Here is a 12,296-nt window from a genome sequence, read left to right on the forward strand (position 1 = left end):
GTCTCTTAAAAGAAAGGCCCATCAAGATACAAGAAGCCAACAGAACTCTAAGGAGACTGGACCAAAGGAGAAACTCTCCAAGACACATTATCATTAAGACTCTAAACATTGACACCAAAGAGAAAATCCTAAAAGCAGCTAGGGAAAAACAGCACACCACTTTCAAAGGAAACCCAATCAGAATTACTTCAGACTTCTCAATGGAAACCCTAAAAGCTAGAAGGGCCTGGAATGAAACCCTCCAAAGTCTAAGAACCTATGGATTCCAACCCAAACTACTCTACCTGGCAAAAGTATCCCTCATAATAGATGGTGAAGGAAAAATTTTCCATGACAAAACTCAGCTTTACAATTATGTGAACACAAAACCAACCCTACGGAGAGTATATCAGGACATTCTCCACATAGAAGAAACAAATAACCAAACTCAAATGACTACAAGAAGCAGATCACAACAATCAAACCCCGAGTAGGCCCAAAAACCTTCAAAGCCCATGAAAACACCAACACACATCTACCACCACAACATGGCAGGGATCAAATCAAATTTTACAGTCATTACCTTAAATATTAATGGCCTTAATTCACCCATCAAGAGACTCAAGCTAACAGGATGGATCAAAAAATAAGAAGACTCAATCTGCTGCCTTCAAGAAACCAAGCTTACCACTAAAGACAGACACCTCCTCAGGGTGAAAGGGTGGAAAACAATATTCCAAGAAAATGGGAATAAGAAACAAGCAGGTGTAGCTATATTAATATCAGATGAAATAGACATCAAATAAAAAATAATCATAAAAGACAAAGAAGGCCACTTCCTACTTATCAAGGTAACAAACCATTAAGGGGATATTATAATTATAAATCTGTATGCACCAAACACGGGTGCACCACAATTCATAAAACAAAACCTACTTGACAATAGAACAGAAATAACCACTAACACAATCATAGCTGGGGACTTCAATACACCATTATCAGTAATAGACAGATCATCCAAACAGAAACTAAACAGGGAAGCAAGAGAGCTCAACAAAACCATAGATCACTTAGAACTAACAGACATCTACAGAACTTTCAATCCCAAATCCACATATTTAGTAAAATTGACATAATTCCCTGCATGATATCAGATCACAATGCTACATTGCTAGAAATCAACAACAAAAGACCCACCAAGAATCCCAACAGCACCTGGAAAACTGAACAGCACACTATTAAACAATAAATGGATAGTAGATGAAATAAAAAATGAAATTGCAAACTTCCTGGAATTGAATGACAATGAAACACATCATACCAAAACTTATGGGACACAATGAAGGAAGCCCTCAGGGGAAAATTCATAGCACTCAATGCCTTAATAAAAAAGATCCCAAATCAATAGTCTAACCATCCACCTAAAGGCACTGAAAAAACAAGAAAAATCCAACCCAAAGAGCTCCAGAGGAAGAGAAATAATTAAAATCAGAGCAGAAATTAATGAATTGGAAACCAAGGAAACAATTAAGACATTTGACAAAACAAAAGGCTGGTTCTTTGAAGAAATAAAGAAGATTGGCAAACCCCTAGCCAATTTGATCATGCAAAAAAAGGAGAAGCTTCAAATTAACAAAATTCAAAATGAAAAAGGAGAGATCACAACAGACGTAATTGAAATTGGCAGAATCATCAGGACTTATTTCAAAAGCCTCTACTCCACAAAATTGGATAATGTGGTGGAGATGGATAAATTCCTCAATGCATACCATCTATCAAAGCTAAACTCAGAGCAGATTAATTACCTCAATGAACCCATCACACTCACGGAGATTGAAAAATAATAAAAAAAAAAAACCTCCACAAAAGAAGAGTCCAGGACTAGATGGCTTCCCAGCCGAATTCTATCAAACCTTCATGGAGGAACTCAAACGAATTTTCCTAAAACTATGCCACTCAATTGAAGAACAGGGAAAGGTACCCAAATCATTGTATGAAGCTAGTATCACCCTAATCCCAAAACCAGGCAGAGATGCCACAAGAAAAGAAAACTACTGGCCTATTTCCCTAATGAACTTAGATGCAAAGATCCTGAACAAAATACTTGCAAACAGAATCCAACAATACATCAAAAGCATTATCCACCTTTATCAAATGGGATTCATCCCAGGAACACAAGGGTGGTTCAACATATGGAAATCTGTTAATGTAATATACCACATAAACAAGGTTAAACATAAAAACCACATGATCATTTCAATAGACACAGAAAAGACCTTTGACAAGATACAACATCACTTCATGATCAAAACATTGGAGAGAATTGGCATAGTTGGTACATATCTTAAAATAATAAAGGCAATATACAAAGCTCTAAAGGCCCACTTAATACTTAATGGAGAGTGACTAGAGGAATTCCCATTAAAATCAGGAATGATACAGGGATGTCCTCTCTCACCTCTGCTTTTCAATACAGTACTGGAAGTCCTAGCTCAAGCAATAAGACATGAGAAGGAAATAAAGGGGTACAATTTGGAAAGGAAGAAGTTAAGTTAGCTCTATTCACTGAAGACATGATTGCATATGTAAGAGACCCGAGAGACTCCATCCCAAAACTCCTGAAGGTGATTAACTCCTATAGCAAAGTAGCAGGATACAAAATCAATGCACAAAAAATTGGTAGCCCTTCTATATGCAAATGACAAAGATACAGATAAAGAAATAAGAGACATAGTCCCATTTTCAATAGCAACAAAAAGAATACCTAGGAATAACGTTAACCAAGGAAATGAAAGATCTATACAACGAAAACATAAAAACACTCAAAAAAGAAATTGAAGAGGACTTGAGAAAATGGAAAGACCTCCCATGCTCCTGGATAGGCAGAATTAACATTGTGAAGATGACAATCCTACCAAAGACAATATATATATTTAATGCAATTCCAATCAACATCCCTATAGTGTCCTTCACAGAGATAGAAAAAGTGATCTCAAATTTCATATGGAAAGGCAGAAGGCCTCGCATATCCAAACATATCCTCAGCAAAAGAAATACCTCTGGTTGCATCACCATACCTGATCTAAAGCTATATAACAAAGCTATAGTAATAAAAATAACATGGTACTGGCATAAAAACAGGAGTATAGACCAAAGGCATACCCTTGAGGACATGGACTTTGGGTCAAGCAACTATAGCTATTTGATATTCAACAAAGGCCTGAAAAAAATAGGCTGGAAAAAAGACAGCATCTTCAACAAATGGTCCTGGACAAACTGTATAACAACAAGCAGAAAACTGAAACTTGATCCACACATTTCCCCATTACACTACCCTCAATTCCAAATGGATCGAAGACCTCAATATAAGACCAGAAACTCAAATACTACTGGAAGAAAATTTAGGAAGTACTTTCCATCATATAGGAATGGAAAAAGACTTCCTAAACAAAACCCCATGAGCTCACGATCTTAAACAGTCACTCAACCAATGGGATCATATGAAGCTGAAAGAGTTTCTTTACAGACAAGCATACAATAAACAAATCCAGTAGATTACCCATAGAATGGGAGAAAATATTTGTGGGTTATCCAACTGGTGGAGCCTTATCTCTAGAATCTACAAAGAGCTCAAAAATCTAAACAGTAAGAAGACAAACACCCTACTCACAAAATGGGGCAAAGAGATGAACAGGCAGTTCACAGAGGAAGAAATACAAATGGCAAACACAAACTTAAGAAAATGTTCATCCACCCTAATCATCAGAGAAATGCATTAAAACAACTATGAGATTCCACCTTACCCCAATAAGGTCAGCAAACATCAAAAAATCAAATGAAAAGAAATGCTGGCAAAGATTTGGATAAGTAGGAACACTCATCCACTGTTGGTGGGAATGTAGGATGGTACAACCATTTTGGAAATCAATATGGAGACTCCTAAAATGGCTGACTATAGAGATACCAACAGACCCAGTTATTCCCTTATTGGACATCTACCCAAAAACCTTCAAATCAAAGGCCAGAGAGATTTGCTCAACCACATTTGTAGCAGCTCAATTCATAATAGCTAAGAGCTGGAATCAATCCAGATGTCCATCACTAGAAGAATGGATAACTAAGATGTGGTATATCTACACAATGGAATTCTATACAGCAGTAAGAAAAAATGACACAAAGAAATATGAGGAAAAATGGTTGAGCCTAGAACAGATCATTCTCTGTGAACTTACCCAATCACAGAAAAAAAAAAATCGACACATAGTCTCACTCATCTACAGCAGCTAACCTTAATCTACCCAAGATACCTTACAATACCAGTAAGCATCTCATGGACTAGACACTAGGATGGAGGGGGAGGGAGGGAAGGGCATCGAAGGGATGGGGTAACACTAATCTAGACCCTAAATGGCAATGGCACCATAAAATTCTACTTCCTAAAAGGCAGACCAAATGGCTGAACCTTCACCAGGCCCATACAGGAAACACCTAAACCACAAGACACTGGAGAGGGTAGGATTAAGTATAACCTAAATCTTCTACATCTTTCCTCCTTCCCTCCGCCCCCACCTCTCTCCTCCCTACCTCTTGTATATTAGTTATCTTTTCCTCATTTTCTTAGTGGGCACTGACCGTAACTCCCAGTACCAGCATGGGGCTATCATCCACAATGAGCTTTTGATCAGAGAAACCTACAAGGTTTTCTAAAAGAATGACAGATTTCTGTCAGAGTACTTGATGACCCACCAAAGATCAGTGGTAAGACCCTATTGCTGAAGACTCCATATGCAGCTGACACGTAAAATGGAATGGCATGGCTGGAAGCCAGGAGAGAGTCAGTCCTCAGACAGTCAGGTGTCTAGTGCCAGAGGTGCTACATGGGAGACTGGGGGAAATGACCAATATCTGTCCAAGAAACTCATTGTCTAACCTACCTAGCAACAAATAACCTTTTGTGATGCCCACACAAGTGCAATAGTGGCACACAGTCATGGTGGGGAACCAACTGCTCTTGACTTGGCTAACTAGTGGTATGGCATCCATAGCTGGAGCTGGGAAAAAAGTCAGAACTACATCCGAACATTAGCCCACTCTCCAATATCAAGCTACCATCAATCATGGGCTACAAAAGGGCCTACACCTATTAAAATCTGTATTAAAAAGTAAGGGTTATCTCATTTGTCCTGGTGCTAACTTACTCTCTGTTGGAGATTGTGCTTCTCTTTTTCAGATAGGTTCAGATCCTAAGGGGAGGGCCACCCCATCATACCTCCAAAAGGAAACTAATGAAAATTGGCAAAACAAGCAAAGGTGCTGTTTTCCTGATGAACAAGATACCAGCACAAGGGGGAAGGAGACCAACACAGGGAAAAATCAACTCCTACCAAATCAGAGAGCCAGAGCCTCAGAGGCCCCCAACACCTTCTCACTGAAGCAGACCAAAAATGAACCCAACATAGCTCATGGAAATTTTGTGGAAAAGGGGGCAGAAAGTATGTCAGAGCCACATGTGGGGTCATGATATGCAGAGACATTTATCATAACAATAACTGTGGGCTAACTCCACAATGAAAGACCCATATACCTCAACAAGGAGGGGCTATTGGGGAGGGGGTTGGTCATGGATGAGCCTAATAATGGTACCAAACTGCCTGTGTTTTCTGAATAAAAAACTAATGAAAAAAAATAAATAAAACAAAACCTTAGTAATAAAACTTGCATGGTACTGGAATAAAAAAAAACATATATCAATGGAAAACAATTTAATACCCATAGCTACAGCTATTTGATCTTTGACAAAGGTGCCAGTAATGTAGACAGAGAAAAGACAGCATCTTCAACAAATGGTGTTGGACAAATTGTATGACCATATGTAAAAAAATGAAATTAGAAACACTCATTTCTCCATACACAAAAATCAAGTCCAAATGGATTAAAGACCTCAATATAAGACCTGAAACTCTTTAACTGCTAGAAGAAGAAAAATAGGAGGCATGATCCATGACATATGACTGGGAAAAAAACTTACTGAGCAAAACCTCAGTAGGCCCCCAAAATTAAACAAGCATTCAACCAATAGAATTTCGTGAAGCTAAAAAGCTTTTGCACAGGCAAATATAAACAGAGCCAATAAATTGCACACTAAATGAGAGCAAATCTTCACCAGCTATACTACTGGCAGAAACCCAATATCTAGAATGTACAAGGAACCCAAAAAACTAACAATAAATTATCAAACAACCCACTACAAAAGTGGGGAAGAGAACTGAATCAGAAGTTGCCAGAGTAAGAATTACAAGTGGCTAACACACACTTAAGAAAACTTTTGACATCCCCAACCATTACAAAAAGGCAAATTGAAATGAGATTACATCTTACCCCAGTAAGGATAGCAAACATTAAAAAAATCAAATGAAAATAATGATGGAAAGGATATGGAGAAATAGGAACACTCATTCACTGTTGGTGGGAATGTAAGCTGGTACAACCACTATGGAAATCAATATGGAGACACTTGAAAAGGATGACTATAGAGTTACCGACCATCTCTGTTATTCCCTTACTGGGCATTTACCCTAAAGACACCACATCTCAGTTCAGAGATATTTTCTCAACCATTTTTATACCTGCTCAACTCATAGTATCTAAGAACTGGGATCACCTCAGGTTCCCATCATTAGATGAATGGATAACCAAGATGTGGAATATGTACACTATGGAATTCTACTCAACAGGATGAAGAAAAGACACAATGAAATTTGTAGAAAAATGATCAACATACCTTAATGACATTTTGAGGCTTGGGCTTCTGGTGGGACTTCTTGTGGGAGTGAAAATTGTTCACATATTATGGAAATCAATATGGAAACTCCCCCAAATGCTGAAATATCGACCTACCATTAGATTGAGCTATACCTATTTTAGACATTGTGGTAGTTTGAATGTGATAGTATAAATATATGGCCCCATAGACTCAGGTGTTTCATTAAAATTGAAATTGCAATATGAGCACCTAGTAGGAAGAACCCTCCTACAGGTAGGCATTTCACCATGGGAAGATCCTGGAGTCCAGCTTTAAGGTTTGTTTCGGGGCAGATCTTCATTCCAGTCCAAAGGTGTAGATAGAGCAGATTGAACTCTGGCTGGTTGTGATTGCTGTTGTTAATGTTCACTTGCTGCATTTATTTCTCTCTGCTTGTATCTATGAAAGAGAGCCAACTTTTTCTGCAATTGATGGTGTTTTCCATGGATTTTGTAAGCCTAAAGTAAGCCTATTCCCCCATAATCTCTGTCTGGTTGGATGTTCATCCCAGCAATATATACTAAAGACTGTACTATTTACTAGAGATACTTGCTCTACCATATTTATGAATGCTCTGTTTATAACAGCTAGAAACCAGAATAAGCCCAGATGTCCATCTATAGATGAATGGTTAATTAATGAAGATATGGCACATGTCCACAATGTAATTTTATTTAGTAGTAAGGAAAACCACAATAATTAAATTTGCAGGAAGTTGGATACACTTGTAAAAAATAATATAAGTAAAGTCACACAGGCTCAGAAAGACAAATACCACATGTTCTCTCTCATATATGGTTCATAACCTGGAACAGCTTGAGTTGATTGTAAGTGATAGTAAAACATTAGTAGTATTGGCATGGCACCAGAAAGAAGCTAAGAAATAAGAAAGTAGGGAAGGAGGAGCTACACAGGAGTGGAAGGGTCTTCAGCAGGTTTGGAGAAGGGAAGTTGGGGAAGAATTACAAAAGACTAATGACAATATGAATTGGTACCAAGAAGCCATCCTATTGGGTAGCATTCTATAAATAAGAATCTTCAATAAGTGGGGGACTATGACAGCGTGTCCCATACAAGACATAGAAAGCACAACCTTGGTTACCTGCCAGAACTAAATAGGAAGAACCCTATTGCTGAAGACACCACAGCTCATGGCCAGAGGACATCAAGACAACATGCTAGAAACAAGAGGGATACTAGTTACCTCCTGGATAGACTTCGTAGTGCTGAAAGGTGCTATAGGGCTACATCCACGGCAACCTTGCCTGTGTAGCAAAGATGCCTCTACACTGGAAGAGAGCTGAGGACAGAGGGCCAGCACTCCTTGGAGGGATGCCCCCGGTGACCCCTTGGCAGTCAGTTACTGTAATGGTTCCTGCTGCCCATAAAAAGTCACAAAGACCCGATTGCTGGAGCCAATGGGCTGTTTTCTGCGCTCTGTTTCTTTCCTGCTTCCTTCTAGCTGTTTGTCTAAGAACAGCTAATTCAACACTTATTAGTAATCATGCATGCAATCAGAGTACAAGAAACAATCTAAGTGTTGAATGTGCCCCTCCTATAATTAGGGCAATGGAAGGAATGTATAACTCTACTAAGAATAAAAAATTAACTTTAGGACAACTTTTTGATGGTGTAGAGTAGAAACAGCTTATGATGACTAAAGACAATACTGATCCTGAGAAAGTGAAAGTAGAAATGTTAATCAGTAATGTTCATAAGAAGCATGACGATTCTGCAAAAAAGAAGTTACAAAAGTTGGGCATTCCCACCAGAATGCTTCCTGGGGGGTATGTTCAGTATTTGATCAAAGGCAGATGGTGGACTCCACCAAGGTGGACTCCCAGAGCTGGAAAATACCTAGATCCACTCCCTTATGAGGGAGGATATGATGAATTCATTGACAGATGGGTAAGTTATGAAGGGAAAAGGAGGCTATGACATTCTCTTCCATTTATGGAACGCTTAACAAGGACACGTAAGCCTTGGTGCTTATACTCTAGATAAGAAAGAAAAGAATTCCTGGAAAGCATTAAACCAGCCTTAAAATATTGGTGGTCTTTTGGATAGAAACATTTTTATAATGAATATGAGGATTATATAAATAATCTAATAAGTGGAAAGAGATGGCTCTCTGCTCGGTTTATAAAAAATAAATAACCTATTGTTCACCTTATACCTCTTGCCCCAAGCTTCTATTCATGTAAAACTGTAGTCAATAGTGCAAGAAGTCCTCCTTAAAAAAAAAAATGGGTACATTTCCTGCCTGATAAATATTACATGGGTGCTTAGAATAGAACAATACTTAAGATTGTTTAGATTAATGATTTCTGAGATCACTTGTTGGCTTGCTAAGTTTGCTTGTTCAATCTGTATAAAACCTTCATGAAACCTTCAGTAAATTGCAACAGCATATTCAACTTAGAGTGTGTCTGTCTGTCATTTCCTCGCCGAATCCCGAGTTCTCCTTGAGCCTTTGCCCTTGTTCTCCCTCGGTCCTGATCTCCCCAAAAGTCAGTCCGTGGCACTATAGGAGCTGCTGGAAGACAATGGTTACAAACAGCATGAATAAGCAGGAGATTCTTCAAGTTACTAAATCAACTATTCAAACAAAAGGTACACACCTGTGTAATAGTGGCACACAACCTATCTGGGAACAAAACTGTTCTTGGATTAGAAATGAGACCCTCTCTGTGGGAGAGAAATAATACTTGGGAAAAAAGTCAGATAGGAAACTCACAGACCTCAAAAAGAATCCCCAGCAGTCTTTGGCTAAGAAAGGCATGTATGCACATCAATAAGTTTCTCAAATAGCTATAAATAGTCCCTTTATTTTAATGTGTTCTCACTTTTAGTTGGGGAATCAGTTTGTTTTATCTTGAAGATGGGAGGGGTTAGTGGGGAGATACAGGATACATCAGTACAACAAGAAAAGATAACTGACTGCCTGTCACAAAATGAGTCAAGTCTACCATATATTAGTGCATCTTAAGAGGGAAGATTTTAGCAATAGCAGTTAAGATAAATGTGAAATGTTAATATTTACTTCCCGTGGGCAAGAAGATCCCTTTACTACAAAGAGATGATTAGCTTAAGAACATAAGTAAAAATAAGAGCAGGAGCCCCATCTGGGCTATAGTAAGTTAAAGGGTATGATCTTTGCAGGATGCCATGAGAGTCTATAGGTCTCACAAGGGTGGTATAGGAAAAACATGGAAGGAACTCAGACTGCCAGGCCTGTTTAGTAATAATAGTGGCATCATCTTTTAAGTCTACTAAGCCTTATAACTTCTATTTATGTTAACTATAAGAAGGAGATAAGCTACAGAAATCTCTGGAGCCCACACATATTATTAATATTAAAATGGATTTCCTTTCTTATAGATTTTGTGTGAAGGTACTTGGGACTATAACAGTAATTGCACACGTATAGCACTTTCTGAAATTATAAGATACCCATTACTAGTAGCCCTAAGTTTTATTTTATCTATAAAGTTAGAGGTCATGAGGTCTGAGAGAACTTGAATCCCATGGGTAATCAAATAAGGTCCTTACAGGAGGAGATTAGTGTAGCCTTCGTGGATGAAGCCAAACATGAGAGTGGGAACAAGTTTACTTTCATCTCTATATCGAAAATGACCTCTTGGACTAGGAAGATTGCTCAAAGGGTATATATGTGCTTGCTTGCAAAGCCTGCTGGCACAGGTTTAATTCTCCAGTACTATGTGCATAAAGTAACACACGCATCTACAGCCTCTCTCTCTCTCTCTCTTTCCATATATATATTCTTCACAAATAAGTGACAATATTTATAAAATAAAGTGATTTCTCTGTGAGAATGTTCAAAATGAACTACTCTATGTTCTAGCTATACCACTCCTGGGCATGTATCTTGAAGTCTCTACACTCTACTTTTGAGATACTTGCTCATCCACGTTTATTACTGCCCTATTCACAGTAGCTAGAAAGAGGAATGACCCTATATGCCCATTAATTGATGAATAGATTGTGAATGTATAGTACATATATACATAATAAAATTTTATTCTAGGTAGAGGCAAATGAAATTTTCAGGAAAATGAAACTGGAAAAGCTCATACTAAATGAGGTAACATGGGCTTAGATGCACAAACATTGCATATTCTTTCATATGCAGACTTCAATTTAGTTTATAATTTCTAGATTAGTGGCTGTAAGTCTATGAGTGGTGAGTGTACATATACAAAGAAGCTAGAAAGGGGCCTTGGGGAGAAGGTTTTTGGGTAGACACGAAAGTAGGCAGGTGTAATAGGGTTAGGGAGAGGTTGAAGCAAAAATGAGGTGAGTGGTATGTATGAGAGAAGGGGATGGTGGGAAGTTGAATCTAAACAAAATATAAGTGAATAAACCATGACCACCTAGTAATTGGCAAGAAAATTAAAACACAGTTTTAAAAAATGTATTTGAAGGAGGTCTCCTACATGGCTGGATAAGGTGCTCTCAAAATCCATTGGTGATTAGCCATAAATTCCAGTGCCAGGGATGAGATAACCTGCCAATGGAGTTGTTGGTCAGAGAGGCTACAGAGACTCCTAAGACAATAGAGGCTATTTCTGTTGCTCTTGGTTTCCCACCAAAACTAGGTGGTAAGTACCTTTGGTTTTAGAAGATACCACATATTTCAGTTACAGGACAGAGAAGCTCAGCTGGAACTGAGCTGAAATCTTCCTCCATGATGGCTAGCTTTGTTCATAACAGAAGGTGTTATGCAAGCTGCTGGGAGAGAAGAGTCCTCAACAACCTTTCTTATATGGGTACCCTATTTATTCCACCATTAAGCTGCTAACAATATAGTCTCACTGGTACAATAATATCAAGGTTACAGAAGTAATCAACCACTTTCTGATTGGAATGAAGGCTTGCTCCACAGGAGATATGGCATGCTTGCACTGTAAACCTAGCCAAAGATCTTATGGCTGGGGACATAGGCCCTTGGAGGCAATATACAACTGGGGCTATGCTAACTGGAGACCATATTAAACTGTCTTCTAAAAAGCCATATTTGTTCTCATAGGCTAGTATTGCTTAAAGCCTTATCACAGAAGTTCCTTCATACAGTAACTAGTGTTTAATGCAGAAATGTACAGCTAGAAAAATTCCCAAGAATAAGTGACTACTATGTATTCAGGGTCAAACAGGACATCTAACATATGCACCTCAAATGGTTGGGGACCCTCACAGAATAGGACATAGAACGAATGTAAAAGCAGGAGGAGGAAAAAGAGAACTGTAAAACATTGTCTTCAAAACATGATGCAGAGAATTTCCAGTCAAGATGGCAGACTCCTAACCACACTAGAGCTCTTGGGATAATATCAGGCAAGAATTGTGGGTATCCAGTATGAGAAGGTCTTAACAGACCCTCACTGGGCAGGCATGGGGGTGCTCAGTCAGGGATCTGCTGATTCTCACAATCTCAGGTAGTCTATTAGATCCTTGAGGATCACCCCTCACCACCCCTGAAGCCCATGTGGACACT

This window comes from Jaculus jaculus, chromosome 3 (genome assembly GCF_020740685.1).
Source record: "Jaculus jaculus isolate mJacJac1 chromosome 3, mJacJac1.mat.Y.cur, whole genome shotgun sequence".
In the NCBI taxonomy this organism is placed as follows: Eukaryota; Metazoa; Chordata; class Mammalia; order Rodentia; family Dipodidae; genus Jaculus; species Jaculus jaculus.